Here is a 17,227-nt window from a genome sequence, read left to right as displayed (position 1 = left end):
ATTCAGAAGCCTGGGCAGGAAGATCACTTGAGCCCAAGACTTCAAGGCTGCAGTGAGCTAGGATCGCACCACTCCACTCCAGCCTGGGCAACAGAGTGACACCGTGTACCTTAAAAAAAAACAAACAAAAAACACAACTACATAGTACTTCAGTGTGTGGCTACATCATGGCTTATTTAATGGCAGACATCTGAGTTATTTCTAGTCTTTTAACTATTAGTCTTGCAATGAAGAGCCGTGTACAGGTACCTCTCTGTATATTTTGCCAATATTATCTTTGGGGAAGATTCCTAGAAATGGCATTGCTGAGACAAGGGGTAAAGGTGAATGTGATACTGCCCAATTCCCCTCCACAGGGGTTGTACCAATTTGCATTTTCACCAGCACTGCCAACAGAATTTTCCATCTAACATCCTGGATTTCTAGCTGTGTGAATACAGGCAAGTTACTTAGCTTTTCAAAAGAAGTTACTTAGCCTTTTTAGGCCTTCATTTCTTCACCTATCAAATGGGACGTGAACGTACCTACTTAAGGATGTTGTTGTAAGAATTAAGTAAAAGAACATAGGCAAAGCATTTAGCAGTGCTTGGAATAAATTAAGTCCTCAATAAATGTTAACTGCTATGATCATAGAGAACTGTGATATATAATGCAAGAATATTAAAAAATAATTAGCACAAAGTTTGGCTTTTATTTATTCATTATAACACTTTCAGTATATTTACCTTCTCAATTTTATTAGACGTAGACTAATTTTAAAATTAAAATGCTTTCTGATGGAAAAAGGAAGTAGGGTGGTAGATTGTGGTTAGTCTGAGATTAAGGAGGCATTCATATATTATCTATTCTGTGATAATAATGGTGATCAAAAGTTGATAGTCTTCTGATCAGCAAACATAACACTGGAAACATCTTTTAAAAACTGCAGTCTGTACCAGAAAGTTTGAAAGTTATGTTCTTCAAAAGGTACTCATTTCCATTTGGAAAAGTAAACAATAACCTGCACATCAAGTGATGTTAAGACATTACTATTTTATGGCCGGGCGCGGTGGCTCAAGCCTGTAATCCCAGCACTTTGGGAGGCCGAGACGGGCGGATCACAAGGTCAGGAGATCGAGACCATCCTGGCTAACATGGTGAAACCCCGTCTCTACTAAAAAATACAAAAAACTAGCCGGGCGAGGTGGTGGGCGCCTATAGTCCCAGCTACTTGGGAGGCTGAGGCAGGAGAATGGCATAAACCCGGGAGGCGGAGCTTGCAGTGAGCAGAGATCCAGCCACTGCACTCCAGCCTGGGTGACAGAGCAAGACTCCGTCTCAAAAAAAAAAAAAAAAAAAAAAAAAAAAAAAAAAAAAAAAAAAGACATTACTATTTTTTTAGGTGTGATAATGGTATTATGATTTTCATCAAGTATTCTGATCTTCTAGAGATAAACACCAAATATTTACAGACAAAATGATATGTCAGGGATTGTGTCAAAATAATATGCAGGAATATTATATATAATATAGTGCAGGAATTTAGACATAATAAGCAATCAGGAGTTGATAACTGTTCATGCTGGGTGATGAGTACATGGGATTAATTACACTCTCTTGTCCATTTTTTGAAAAGACGGCTCATGTAAAATAAATGGAGCTAGTGTGGTTAAAAACAAATATCCCTATATATATACATATATCTTCTGCATTTGAAGAAAACACTATTAACCTAAAGCAAATGCAAATAAACAGAGAAAAAACAAACATTCAAAAGAATACCCTCTTAGCCTGATCAAATCTAAAATACGGCCAGGCGCAGTAGCTCACGTCTGTAATCTCAGCACCTTGGGAGGCCAATGCCGGTGGATCACTTGAGGTCAGAGACCAGCCTGACCAACATGGTGAAACCCTGTCTCTATTAAAAATACAAAAATTAGGGCTGGGCGCAGTGGCTCATGCCTGTAATCCCAACACTTTGGGAGGCTGAGGAGGAGGATCACAAGGTCAGGAGACTGAGGCCATCCAGGCTAACACAATGAAACCCCATCTCTACAAAAAATACAAAAAATTAGCCGGGCGTGGTGGCACGTGCCTGTAGTCCCAGCTACTTGGAAGGCTGAGGCAGGAGAATCACTTGAACCCGGGAGGCGGAGGTTGCAGTGAGCCAAGATTGCACTACTGCACTCCAGCCTGGGCCACAGAGCAAACCTCTGTCCCAAAAAAAAAAAAAAAAAGGCTGGGTGCGGTGGCTCACGCCCATAATCCCAGCACTTTGGGAGGCTGAGGCAGGTGGATCACCTGAGGTCAGGAGTTCGAGATCAGCCTGGCCAACATGGTGAAATGCTGTCTCTACTAAAAATACAAAAATTAGCCAGGCATGGTGGCATGTGCCTGTAATCCCAGCTATTCAGGAGGCTGATGCAGGAGAATCGCTTGAGCCAAGATCACGCCACTGCACTCTACCCTGGGCAATAGGGCAAACCTCTGTTTCAACAACAACAAAAAAATCTAAAATACTATTAGTGATCAGATATAATATACCTGGCAAATATATCTATATAAAGTCAGTAATCTCTTTTTTGGCATCTATAAGAAAACATTGCTACAAGTGGAGAGTGAATGATCAAAGGTTTAAACTAGGTTTTTAAAGGTGCTAGACACAGATAGGCAAGAAAGTAGAACAATGTTATTTGCAAGGCAAAAGGTGGGATGTAACTGTGAGGTGGAGGATCACCAAAACAGACTAAGGAGCAGATTAAGACAGAAGTCAGTTAGGAGGACTTCTGTATGTTTAGAATAAAATACTCATCATTCTCCACCACACCACTCCTAACATCCTTTATCTGTCAACAGCACCACTACTTAAATTACCTAATACTCCAGTATAGTAAGAAACCCAGTATTTTTATCTTTTTTTTTTTTTTTTTTTTTTTTTTGAGACAGAGTTCCGCTTTAGTCGCCCCAGCTGGAGTGCAGTGGCGTGATCTCAGCTCACTGCAACCTCCACCTCCTGGGTTCAAGCGATTCTCCTGCCTCAGCCTCCTGAGTAACTGGGATTACAGGCGCCCACCACCACGCTGGCTTATTGTATTTCAGTAGAGAGGGGGTTTCGCCATGTTGGCCAGGCTGGTCTCGAACTCCTGACCTCAGGTGATCTGCCCGCCTCGGCCTCCCAAAGAGCTGGGATCACAAGCATAAGCCACCATGCCTGGCCAAAACCCAGCATTTTTCTATCCATCCTTTGAAATGCCTCTCTTGTAATTTCTGTTCTCATGGTCATATACTCAGACCAAGTTTCATCACTTGATGCCTATCTTATTAAAACTCCTTCTCTGTTTATATTTTTGCTTATACTCTCTCACTCTCCCAATTTTCTCAGACACTGTCACTAGTTAAACTTTCCTAAAATGCTACTCTTTCAGCAAACTGCTCTTCAGCTCAAAAATCATCAATGGCTACTGCTGGAGTATCAAATGAAAATTAATTGGCCTGATATTCAGGTCTCCTTAGTACTGGCTCCAATTATTATTATTATATATATATTTTTGAGATGGTTTCTTGCTCTATTGCCCAGGCTGGAGTATAGTAGCGCAACATCAGCTCACTGTGGCCTTGATTTCCTGGACTCAGATGATCCTCTTATCTCAGTCTCCCGAAGAGCTGAGACTACAGGTGCACACCACCATACCTGGCTAATTTTTTGTATTTTTAGTAAAGACGGGGTTTCGCCATGCTGCCCAGGCTGATCTTGAACTCCTGGGTTCAAGAGATCCACCCGTGGCCGGGCGCGGTGGCTCAAGCCTGTAATCCCAGCACTTTGGGAGGCCGAGACGGGCGGATCACGAGGTCAGGAGATCGAGACCATCCTGGCTAACACGGTGAAACCCCATCTCTACTAAAAATACAAAAAAAACTAGCCGGGCGAGGTGGCGGGCGCCTGTAGTCCCAGCTACTTGGGAGGCTGAGGCAGGAGAACGGCGTAAACCCAGGAGGCAGAGCTTGCAGTGAGCTGAGATCCGGCCACTGCACTCCAGTCCGGGCGACAGAGCGAGACTCCGCCTCAAAAAAAAAAAAAAAAAAAAAAAAAAAAAAAAAAAAAAAAAAAAAAAAAAAAAAAAAAAAAGAGATCCACCCGCCTCAGCCTCCCAAAGTGCTAGGATTACAGGCATGAGCCACCGCATCCAGCCTCTATTTATCTATTTAACTCATTTCTTACCAACACCTAACCCGTGTCAACGCGAAATCTCTAACACTTGAACTATTCCCAGCATTCCTTTGCCTAAGCCATTCTTATAATTAACGGACTTGGCCCTCAACCCTGGGCTTACTCACCCCTCCTATCTAGCTCAAGTCTTCTCTCTTCCTTCTTTGAACAATGAGGTTGACTAAAATAGTGTTTCCCAATGTTTTCTTTTTGAGACAGAGTTTTGCTCTATTGCCCAGGCTGGAATGCAGCGGCACAATCTCGGATCACTGCAGCCTCGCCTCCTGGGTTCAAGCGATTCTCCTCCTTCAGCATCCCAAGTAGCTGAGACTACAGGTGCACACCACCACACCTGCTCAATTTTTGTATATTTAGTGGAGACAGGGTTTCACTATGTTGGCCAGGCTGGTCACAAACTCCTGACCGCAAGTGATCTGCCTGCTCAGCCTCCCAAAGTGCTGGGATTACAGGCGTAAGCCACCGCGCCTGGCCTCAAACTTTAATGTGTATATGAATCCCTAGGGATCTTGTTAAAATAGAGACTTTAATTCAGTAGCTCCAGGATGGGGCCTGAGATTCTGCATTTCGGCTTCTGCAGGTCTGTGACTCACACTCTGATACCAGAATACTTTGGGATTTCTGGATCTACATCTAATTTTCTAAATTTGTAAATATATGTTTTGGCACTTCTCATCAATACAGCTATAAATGGTTCATATTTCTTTTATACCAAGATGCCAAATAAACCCAACTCAAGTCAACGTTTATGAAAGTCCACTGTGTAATAAGCACTGTCCTAGGTGGTGATAGAAAGATTGAGAATAAGTATTCAGCCTTTTGAGTACACAGTATAGGAAAACGAGATAATATAGTGTCTCTTATGACAGGAACACAGGATAGAAGCTAAAAATGTGCTGAATTGAGAATAAATGGACATAGATTGAATCAAGGCTATAAGTTAATAAGAAACATAAAATGATACAAAAACTGACCCAGTCAATTCTAAAATAGTCATTTGGGATCCCAAAGGGCTGGATATAAAAACAGGGACAGGCTAATTGTTTTTTGCTTTTTTCTTTTCTAAGCCTGGTTTGTATAAAGAGTAAAGGAGAGGCAAAAGCTCTAAAGAATGGTCAGATAGGCTGGGCACAGTGGCTCACACCTATAATCCCAAAACTCTGGGAGGGGAGGGAAGGGGGAAGGGGAAGGGTAAGCAAAAGGAAAGGACAAGACAAAACAAGGAAAAAGAAAAAGAAAAGTGAAGTAGATAGACAAAGGGCAAAAGGGTCAGGGTCAAAATAAAGGAAAAAAATCTGAAATTAATTTATGAGATAAATTAATAGTAATTTGAAAGGCAATAAGCAGTTATAGTACCAAAGACTTCATAAGCAATTTAAATTTCTAAGTCTCAAGAAATTGTTCCACTGACAAAACCTATATCTAAATTCTTTAGCTACTATCCTAAATCTTACCTTTGAGAGCCTGGAGGAATTATGTCAACAAAAATGAAAATAAGGCAAAGATTATCTGTATATAATAAAAATTAAAGCAATTTTAAGAAAGTGAATTTTGGTACATTTTGAAAAATAATTATGTAACAGACTAGAATGCAATTCCATTTCCAGGAATGTACCTTATAGAAATACTTGCACAAGGACAAAATTATATATGTACAAGGCTATTCATTGCAGTATTTTTGTAATAGGAAAAGGTTAAAAACCATCTGAACGTCCATCAATAAGGGACAGGTGTCATCCCAGGGATGCAGGAATGATTTAACATATACAAGTCAATAAATGTGATGTATCACATAAACAGAATTAAAAACAAAAACCATATGATCATCTCAATAGATGTAGAAAAAGCATTCAACAAAATCCAGCACCCCTTTACAATAAAAAAACTCTCAACAAATGAGGTATAGAAAGGACCTAACTCAAAATAATAAAAGCCATATACAATGACAAAGCCAACATCATACTGAATGGGGAAAAGTTGAAAGCATTCCCCCTAAGAACAGGAACAAGACAAGGACGTCAACTTTCACCACTCCTATTAGAGGGAAAGCAAGGGAAAGCAATAAAGTGCATCCAAATTGGAAAAGAGGAAGTCAAACTATCACTGTTTGCAGATGTTATGACTATATACCAAGGAAATCCTAAAGACTCCAACAGACTCTTAGATTTGATAAATGAAATCAGTAAAGTCTCAGGTTACAAAATCAATGTACACAAATCAGTAACACTGCTATATACCAAAAACGTCCAAGCTGAGAATCAAATCAAGAACTCAATACCTTTTACAACAACTGCAAAAATAAAAAATAAATAGAATACCTAGGAATATGCTGAACCAAGGAGATGACAGATCTCTACAAGGAGAACTACAAAATACTGCTGAAAGAAATCATAGATGACACAAACGGAAACTCATCCCGTGCTCATGGATTGGAAGAATCAATATTGTGAAAATGACTATACTGCCCAAAGCAATCTACAGATTCAATGCAATTCCCATCAAAATACCAAGATCATTTTTCACAGAAGTAGAAAAAACAATCCTAGCATTTATATGGAACCAAAAAGAGCCTGAATAGCCAAAGCAATCCTAAGCAAACAGACAAATTTGGAGACCTCACATTACCAGACTTCAAATACACTACAAGCCTATAGCTACCAGAACAGCATGGTACTGGTATAAAAGTAGGCACATAGACCAATGGAACAAAATAGAGAACCCAGAAATAAAGCCAAATACATACAGCCAACTGCTCTTTGACAAAGCACACAAAAACAAAAATTGGGGAATGGACACCCTATTTAATAAACAATGCTGGGAAAACTGGCAAGCCACATGAAGAATGAAACTGGATCCCTATCTATCACCCTATACAAAAATCAACTCAAGTTGATAAAAGATTTAAATATAAGACCTGAAACTATAAAAATTCTAGAACATTGGAAACACTCTTCTCAACACTGGCCTAGGCAAAGAATTCATGACTAAGACCCCAAAAGCAAATGCAGCAAAAACAAAAATAAATAGATGGGACCTAATTAAACTAAAAAGCTTCTGCACAGCAAAAGAAATAAACAGAGTAAACAGACCACCAACAGAATGGGAGAAAATATTTGTAAATCATGCATCCAACAAAGGACTAGTATCCAGAATCTACAAGGAACTGAAATCAAAAGAAAAAAAACAATTGCATTAAAAACTGAGCAAAGGACATGAATAGACATTTCTCAAAAGAAGATATACAAATGGCCAAAAAACATGAAATAAATGTTCAACATCATTAATCATCAGGGAAATGCAAATTAACCACAATGAGATACCACCTTGCTTCTACAGGAATGGTCATTATTAAAAAGTCAAAAAAAGGGCCGGGCGCGGTAGTCCACATGTGTAATCCCAGCACTTTGTGAGGCTGAGGCGGGCAGATCACCTGAAGAGGTCGGGAGTTTGAGACTAGCCTGACCAGCATGGAGGAACCCGTCTCTACTAAAAATACAAAATTAGCTGGGCATGGTGGCACATGCCTGTAATCCCAGCTACTCAGGAGGCTGAGTTAGAAGAATTGCTTGAATCCGGGAGGCGAAGGTTGGGGTGAGTCGAGATGGCACCACTGCACTCCAGCCTGGGCAACAAGAGCAAGACTCAGTCTCAAAAAAAAAAAAAAAGTCAAAACACAATAGATGTTGGTGTGGATGTGGGGAAAAGGGACCACTTATTACACTGCTATACAGCCTCTACAGAAAGCAGTATGGAGACTCCTTAAAGAGCTAAAAATAGATTTACCATTCCACCCAGAAATTCCATTGCTGGGTATCTACCCAAAGGAAAGGGAGTCATTATATGAAAAAGGCTTTTGCACATGTATATCTATAGCAGCACAATTCACAACTGCAAAGATGTGGAATCAACCTAAGTGCCCATCAACTGAGTGGATAAAGAAAATGTGGTATACATAAACCATGGAATACTACTCAGCCACTAAAAGGAACAAAATAATGTCTTTTGCAGCAACTTCGATTAAGCTGGAGGCAATTTTTCTAGGTGAAGTAACACAGGGGTGGAACACCAAAAGCCGTATGTTCTCACATTATAGGTGGAAGCTAAGCTATGAGTATGCAAAGGCATAGGTATGAAGTGTTATAATGGACTTTAGAGACTCAGAAAGGGAGGGTGAAAGGGGGCTAGGAATAAAAACTACACATTAGGTACAATGTACATTACCTGGGTGACTAAAATCTCAGAATTCACCACCATATAATTCATCCATGTAACAAAAAACCACTTGTACTCCAAAAGCTGTTGAAATTTTATCTTTCATATTTTTTGGAGATGGAGTCTTGCTCTATCATCCAGGCTGGAGTGCAGTGGCGTGATCTCCGCTCATTGCAACCTCCACCTCCCAGGTTCAAGCGATTCTCCTGTCTCGGCCTCCCAAGTAGCTGGGACTACAAGCACGTGCCACCACACCCGGCTAAATTTTGTATTTTTAGTAGAGACACGGTTTCACCATGTTGGCCAGGCTGGTCTCAAACTCCTGACCTCAGGTGATCCACCCATCTCGGCTTCCCAAAATGCTGGAATTACAGGCGTGAGTCACTGTGCCGGGCCACTGCTGAAATTTTTAAAAAGCAGGGACAGGTGAAACAGATTATGGATAACCATACAAGGAGGTGTTATGTGGTTATTAAAAAGGAGGCAGCTTTTTTGTTTTTTTTTACCCATATATGAAACCATCTGTAACACATATCAATGAAAAAAAAAAAGGCAAAGGGAAAAACTGCATAGTGTGCAGCCATATGTGTAAAAAATGTACTGATTTGGACCTATAGAATATCCCTGAAAGGACACTCAAGGAAGTAGAAAACAGTGACTGCCTCCTGGATGAAGAACTGGGACACAATGGAGAAGACTATTTACTTTTCTCTCTCACTCTTTTTTTTTTTGAGATGGAGTCTCACTCTGTTGCCAGGCTGGAGTGCAGTGGTGCGATCTCAGCTCACTGCAACCTCTGCCTCCTGGGTTCAACAGATTCTTGTGCCTCAGCCTCCAGAGTAGCTGGGACTACAGGGGCGTGTCACCAGGACAGGCTAATTTTTGTATTTTTAGTAGAGACGGGCTTTCACCGTGTTAGCCAGGATCTCGATCTCCTGATCTCCTGATCTGCCCGCCTCAGCCTCCCAAAGTGCTGAGATTACTGGCTGAGTCACTGCACCGGCAAAGACTTTTCAATGTACTTTAGCCCTTTTAGAATTGTTCATATATCATTTATTCAAGAGGCAGATTTTAAACGTTTTTGTAAAAAGCTAAATAACGCCCAGAGTGACTCAAAAAAGTTCTCGGCCGGGCGCGGTGGCTCAAGCCTGTAATCCCAGCACTTTGGGAGGCCGAGACAGGTGCATCACGAGGTCAGGAGATCGAGACCATCCTGGTCTACACGGTGAAACCCCGTCTCTACTAAAAAATACAAAAAACTAGCCGGGCGAGATGGCGGGCGCCTGTAGTCCCAGCTACTCGGGAGGCTGAGGCAGCAGAATGGCGTAAACCCGGGAGGCGGAGCTTGCAGTGAGCCGAGATCGCGCCACTGCACTCCAGCCTGGGTGACAGAGCGAGACTCCGTCTCAAAAAAAAAAAAAAAAACACTTCTCAACTTTGCCCAAATGAATAGTAAGTCTAGAGTTTTTGTTTTTGTTTTTTGAGAGGGAATCTCACTCTGTCGCCCAGGTTGGTATGCAGTGGCACAATCTCAGCTTACTGCAAGTTCCGCCTCCCGGGTTCATGCCATTCTCCTCCCTGTCTCCCGAGTAGCTGGGACTACAGGCGCCCGCCACCACGCCCGGCAATTTTGGATTGTATTTTTAGTAGAGACGGGATTTCCCCGTGTTAACCGGGATGGTCTCGATATCCTGACCTCGTGATCCACCCGCCTCGGCCTCCCAAAGTGCTGGATTTACAGGCGTGAGCCACTGTGCCCGGCCTTGTTTTTTGTTTTTTTTTGGGGGGGGGACAGTCTCTCTGCCGATCAGGCTGCAGTGCAGTGGCGATCTCAGCTCACTGCAACCTCCGCCTCCGGGGTTCAAGTGACTCTCCTGCCTCAGCCTCCAGAGTAGCTGGGATTACAGGCGCACACCACCACGCCCAGCTAATTTTTGTATTTTTAAGTAGAGACGGGGTTTCACCGTGTTGGTCAAGCTGATCTCGAACTCCTCCTGACCTCGTGATCCTCCCGCCTCGGACTCCCAAAGTGCTGGGATTACAGGCAGGCATGAGCCACCGCGCCCGGCCTTCTTCTTCTTTTTTTTTTTTTTTTTTTTTTTAACATTCTCTGTTAGCAACCACTTTTAAAAGACTAGAAAATCATTTTTGGTTTTCCAAACCATCTCCACCCAGTGAGTCAGTTAGTAAGAGGGCTGGGTCTCACCGTTTCTCATAGATGGCATGAAGCCCAGGAAACCAAGAGGCAGCGGTTGCAAATTTATGGGAAAAAAAAAAAATAACACGAAACAGGAAGGGTGACTGAAGATAACGCGCAACAGCGAATACAATTTTGCAAAACCGGCCTCTAGGTCTGGTAGGATCATTTAAATCAGTCAGCGACTTGGAGAAAGAACGTGGAGGCATGGCTAGTCCTCTGCACGGACAGGTAGGTAGTCACCCACCAGTGAGGACTGAAAGTTTGCAGTGTCCAAAATTATCTCTTCTACCTAAATAGTGCTTGAAACTCTTTCCTTGCCTGGAAGGTAACTCATTACACTCACATCATCTAATTCGGACACATTTAGCAGATTAGCTGGCTATCAACTGGCAAAAATTATGGCATTTACGGCAGTCGGAAGATAACAGCGTCATGTCTGTCACTTTAGGGTGGACATCAGCCATCTACCGCTGCACCTTGGTTTCCTTGGGCAGTTTTTGCACAGGACGAGCTAATTTCAACACACATTTGCCGCTGGTCGGGGAACAGGAATTAAATATGGAACGCTATCCTAGAAGAGCTTTCAAGAACTGTAAACGAGAACCAGTGTACAACCTTGGCCTGGTGCATTCTGTCCTATGGTTCACTAAGCAGAGTAAAAATTTCCCAAGTTTCCCTAAATTCGCTGTGTCACCGGAAAGTACAGCCACCACCAGCCAGACGGCTTTCAGCACTGCCCGTGCGTTTCCCTACTTAGCCTCCCGCGAGGCGGCTGGGCCACGCTCCGGCCTCAGCCCCTCCACCTGCCCGAGGGCGGGGCGCCACTGGTCCCTGGGATTTCCAGACGGACCGAAGGGCTTCCCGTTAGTCGCGCCGGCCGCCTCACCCACGCCACCCCAACACACCCTGGCCGGCAGCCCGGCTCCGAGACGCGCACACCGGGTCGCCGTCACCCGGGAGGCCCACACGGCCCTTCAGACGCGCCCCACCAGCTCCGGGACAGCGGCGCCCAGAGCAGGCCGAGGGCAAGACCACCGAGGCGGACAAGGTGGGAAGGGGAGGGGGCGCCGCTCCTCACCTGACCCCGGCAGCAGCGTCACAGCCCAACCCGGTCGCCCGCAAGATGGAGCCGGGGGCGGGCCCAGAGAAGGCGGGGCGTCTCACGAGCCAGTTAGGATGGCTGCTGCAGGCGGGAACGCCCCGAAGCCGGAGGGGGCGGTGCGGGGAGCGTGCTGTCCCTGAGTCCCGCCCCTAGACGCCACCTGAGAGACTCTCCCTTCGTGTGGCCCAGCGGATTTTTAATCACATTTATCTGTCGCAAGGACCCTGCGCCAATCCCTTTTAAGGCTGCCTCAAGTCACCTAGGAAGTTGCAGCAGTCCTGGGAGTATCCGGGGCCCCTTCAGTGGTGGGCAGTCGAGAAGGGCTGAGACAGGGAGGCTGGTGAAGCCTCTCCGCCTTTGAAATGCCGTTCTCCAGGTATTTTCTGGGGACAAACACAGCGTTTTTTGTTAGCCTCCTGTGCAAGTAATATTTGTGGGAAATCTTAGTTGGAACTGTAGATGAACTAATCAAAATCACTCCCGAAGGGAGTTGTTAGGTGGTTGTAGGCTCCCCTCATGGGCTAGAGCATTAAACACACATTAGCATTAAACATTTGAGGCAATTACAAGGGCTCAGATCAATATTTTAAACTCGTTAAGGAATTTATATTACAGAGCAAAAACCAATCAGCTACCTTTTAGGGTGGTAAAAGGTAGTTTCTGGGTGTGGTCCCTGGAACAGCATCATCATAATACTGGAAACGTGTTAGTAATGCAGATTATTGAACTCCACCTTAGACCTACTGAATCAAACTCCTGGGGTGGTGCCCAGCAACCTGTTTTAACAAGTCCTCCAGGTGGTTCTGATGCACACTAAAGTTTGCACATCTGATGCACATCAACTTATTCCTCTACACACTTTTCTACCCAAAAGCTTCCTCATGGGGGTGGAATAGAGTGGACTACGATTTTAAATGGGAAGAGCAAGCAAAATATACATGGCTTCCAAATAGGTGTGTGGAGTGAAAAGTATTTGAGGCAGGTCACTGCCTCATTTAACAATGGTAGACAAAACTGCACAACTCTCTGGGTGACCAGCATTAATTCCCTGGTGCCCAAGTCTGTCTACCTGGAAAATAACAGGACTTTCTGTCCTACCTACCCCAGAGACCTCCAGGATTTAAGCATTGCCTGAGAAGCCTACTCTGTTCATTCTACAGAGTTCCCTTTGTGAGCTCATTCCAAACCCTCCCTCTGCCTTAATTACCACAGTAACAGGGTATTTGCCAAACCTCTTATTTCCAGTCCACTTTCCTGAGCTGCAGGAATAGTCCAATAGTCTACCATGACATTTGCCATTTCATCCTTTCAATTCATCCTTTCTTCCTGGCATAAAAGGCGTTCCAGGATCAGAGACCCTTCCCTCCTGCAACCTCTGCTTAGAAAGCACTGCTCATCTTTTAACAATTATTCATTTAATTAGACTTGTTTCCAAGGTTGCTCATCTCCCTCTTGCTCCAATAAACTCTTCCTGATCTTCTTTTTTGAAGTCAACTGGACCTTTTTAAATTTTTTAATTTTTTGGAGACAGAGTCTTGCTCTGTCACCCAGGCTGGAGTGCTGTGGTGCGATCTAGGCTTACCGCAAACTCTGCCTCCTGGGTTCAAGCAATTCTGATGCCTCAGCCTCCCGTGTAGCTGGGAGGCATGTCACCACGCCCAGCTAATTTTTTGTATTTTTAGTACAGATGGGGTTTCGCCATGTTGGCCAGGCTGGTCTCAAAACTCCTGGCCTCAAGCGATCCACCTGCCTCAGTCTCCCAAAGTGCTGGGTGTATTACAGGCATGAGCCACCATGCCTGGGTCAACATCTCTGAAGGCCATCGTATGTCCCAGAGTTCATGTGAAATAAGAGGCATCATGATTCTAATGTGAACATCCCACTGTGTCAGTCTGTTTTTTTGTGTTTTTGTTTTTTTTTTGAGACAGAGTCTCATTCTGTTGCCCAGGTTGGAGTGAAATGGCATGATCTCAGCTCATTGCAACTTCTGCCTCCTGGGTTCAAAAAATTCTCCTGCCTCAGCCTCCCAAGTAGCTGGGATTACAGGTGTCCACCAACACGCTGGGCTAAGTTTTTTTTTTTTTGAGACAGATTCTCGCTCTGTCGACAAGGCTGAAAGGAGTACAGTGGCACAATCTCAGTTTACTGCAAGCTCCGCCTCCCGGGTTAACGCCATTTTCCTGCCTCAGCCTCCTGAGTAGCTGGGACTACAGGCATCTGCCACCACGCCCGGCTAATTTTTTGTATTTTTAGTAGAGACAGGGTTTCACTGTGTTAGCCAGGATGGTCTCGATCTCCTGACCTTGTGATCCGCCTGCCTTGGCCTCCCAAAGTGCTTGGATTACAGGCGTGAGCCACCATGCCTGGCCTTCACTTTCCTTAATTACTAACTTCTGAACACAGTGGTCTTTGGTCCAAACATACCAAGCTTGTGACCAAATGCAACAGAGATTCTCAGGACCTTTACACTTGCTATTGCTTCTACTGGGAATGTTCTCCATGGTGTCATCTCAAATGTCGTCTCCTGGCTGGGCGAAGTGGCTCATGCCTGAAATCCTAGCACTTTGGGAGGCTCAAGACAGTCAGATCACTTAAACCCAGGAGTTGGAGACCAGCCTGGGCAACATGGCGAGACCCCATCTCTACAAAAAATATAAAAATTAGTCAGGCATAGTAGTGTGCACTTGTAATCCCATCTACGTAGGATGCTCACAGGGGAGAATCACTTGAACCCGGGAGGCAGAGGCTGTAGTAAGCCAAGATCTCGCTGCTACACTCCAGCCTGGGCGACAGAGCCCGACCCTGTCTCAAACCAACAAAAAATGTCATCTCCTCAGAGAGGTACTTCCTGAACATTAGTAGCTGCCACCAGCACAACCACCACTACCAGCTATGCTCATTATTTAATTTTCCTTATACCACTTAAAAGCATCTGAAATTCTGTGTTTACTGTTTCTGTCCCCAACTAGAATGTAAGCTTCTTGAGAACAGGGATATCTTTAGAGCCTAGTAGTGAGTGTTTGATAAATAATTGTCTGATTGACTACAATAGGGTCTCCAAAATCCAAGCCAACTACTTCATCTGGTGATCAGCCAAATATAGATTTATTTCCAACACTGGAAAAACCTGGCTCTGGTAGATCTACTGAGAGAACCCATGTGTTACCCTAAAGGATTTTCAAAGGTAGTTTTGAAAATATTTTTTTCATTTCATATGCTGACTTTAGAAAATATAACTCCATTACATTGTCCTTGCTTTTGTCAGTCTCCTATTAAGGGCAGAAGCCATCTTAGAATCAGCATTTGACAATAAGCTAAGCATTTGGACTTTTATGTACTGTCACCACCATTCTACTAAATTGGATGTTTCTGTGCCACCTGTTACTGTGTAGTTTCTGATTATATTCTGGCTGACAGATACATCACTCTTCATCCATCACAATCAGCAAACAAATCCTATAGATTTTACTTTCTTGTTCTACCTACAAAATGTCACTACTTATTTCCTTTACTTGTAGTTAAAAATTACCTCTTGCTCTCTATACCTACTGATATAATCTTAGCTGACACCTACATTATCTCTTGTCCAAACCATGACAGTAGTGTCCTAACTGGATTTTCCATTACCAAACCATCTTACACACTACGGCTAGTTCAATCTATGTTACTGAGCAAAATTCAAAATGGTATTTATCAAATAATAGCTACTAAGGACATACTATTTGCTAGGTACTGTGTTAAGGATTTAAATATCCTTATTTTTTACATTCTCTAAGATTAAAAAAATTTGGTAACAGCTTTATTGAAATATAATTCACCCATATGTGTACAATTCAATGATTCTTAGTACATTCAGAGTTGTACATCTATCACCACAATCAATTTTAGAATGGTTATATCCCATACCCTTTACCCATCACCCCCAATACCCCTATACTCCCCCTCCACATGCAGCCACTAATCTACTTTGTCTCCATAGACTTGTCTATTGTGAACATTTCACATAAATGCACTTGTAAAGAATGTTGTCTTTTGTAATTGGCTTTCATATTGTAGCATGAATCGGTATTTCATTACTTTTATGGTCAAATACTATTTCCTTGTAAGGATTTACCACATTTTGCTTATCCATTCATAAGCTGGTGGATATTTTCATTGTTTTCATCTTTTGGCTATCATGAATAATGCTGCTATGAATATTTATATATATATATGATTTCATTTCTCATGGGTACAAACCTATGGGCAAAACTGCTGGGTCAAATGGTAAGTCAATTTTTAACTTTTTTTTTTTTTTTTTTTTTTTTTTTTTAAAGGGGCAGGGTCTTGATTCATTGCCCAGGCTGGTCTCAAACTCCTGGCTTTAAGCAATACTCCTAGCTCAGCCTCCCAAAGTGCTGGGATTACAGGTGTGAGTCATCATTACCTGGCCCTCAATGTTTAACTGTTTGAGGAACTGCCAAACTGTTTTCCAAATTGGCTGCATCATACATTCCCACCAGCACTGTTATGAAGGTTACAATTTCTTCAGATCCTCAACACTTGTTACTACCTCTTTTTTTATCATAGCCACCGTAGTGGGTAGGAAGTGGTATCTCATTGTAATTTGTATTCCTTAATGATTGATGATGTTGAGCATCTTTTCTTGTACTTATTGGCCATTTGTACATCTTTTTTGGAGAAATGTCTGTTCAGATCCTTTGCCCATTTTTTAGCTGGGTTATCTATCTGTCCTTTTAAGTTGTAAGTCCCTTACCAGACATATAATTTGTGAATATTTTCTCATTCTTTACACTTTTTTTTTTTGAGACAGGATCTCGCTCTGTCACCCAGGCTGGAGTGTAATCATGGCTCACTGCAGCCTCCTGGGCTCAAGTGATCTTTCCATCTCAGCCTCCCAAGTAGTGTGACTACAGGCGTGCGCCACCACGCCCAGCTAATTTTTTCTTTTTTGTAGAGATAGGTCTATGTTGCTTAGGCTTATCTTGAACTTCTGGGCTTAAGCAGTCCTCCCATCTTTGCCTCCTAAAATGTTGGGATTTCAGGTGTGAGCCACCACATCTGGCCCAAAATTTTAAATTTTGATAGTCTAATTTATTTATTTTTATTTTGGTTGCTTGTGTTTTTGGTGTCACATCTAAGAAAACATTGCCCAATGTAAGTTCATGAAGATTTTACCCTTTATTTTCTTTGAAGAGTTTGTTTTAGGTATTTGAACCATTTTGAGTTAATCTCTGTATATTATGTGAGGTGAGGGTATAACTTTATTCTTCTGCACATGGATATCCAGTTGTCCCAGCACTATTTGTTGAAAAGTCTGGGCCGGGCGCGGTGGCTCAAGCCTGTAATCCCAGCACTTTGGGAGGCCGAGACGGGCGGATCACGAGGTCAGGAGATCGAGACCATCCTGGCTAACACGGTGAAACCCCGTCTCTACTAAAAATACAAAAACTAGCCGGGCGAAGTGGCGGGCGCCTGTAGTCCCAGCTACTCGGGAGGCTGAGGCAGG

At 43.2% G+C, this 17,227-nt stretch overlaps 1 protein-coding gene across 2 annotated transcripts in view; it reads right to left on the bottom strand.

The window, feature by feature from the left end:
• ANXA7 (annexin A7) overlaps positions 1 to 12,885 on the bottom strand; it is a 40,903-nt gene extending 28,018 nt beyond the window's left edge. For both annotated transcript variants that reach the window (XM_010373091.2, XM_010373092.2), the window contains exon 1: positions 11,695 to 12,885. The gene's annotated coding sequence lies outside the window, so the exon portion shown is untranslated. The remainder of the gene's footprint in view (positions 1 to 11,694) is intronic.
• Between the last annotated feature and the right edge of the window lie 4,342 nt (positions 12,886 to 17,227).

Source organism: Rhinopithecus roxellana, chromosome 11 (assembly GCF_007565055.1).
Source record: "Rhinopithecus roxellana isolate Shanxi Qingling chromosome 11, ASM756505v1, whole genome shotgun sequence".
In the NCBI taxonomy this organism is placed as follows: domain Eukaryota; kingdom Metazoa; phylum Chordata; class Mammalia; order Primates; family Cercopithecidae; genus Rhinopithecus; species Rhinopithecus roxellana.
Note: the sequence above shows the minus strand (reverse complement) of the source record. Positions and strands in the feature narration are given on the sequence as shown.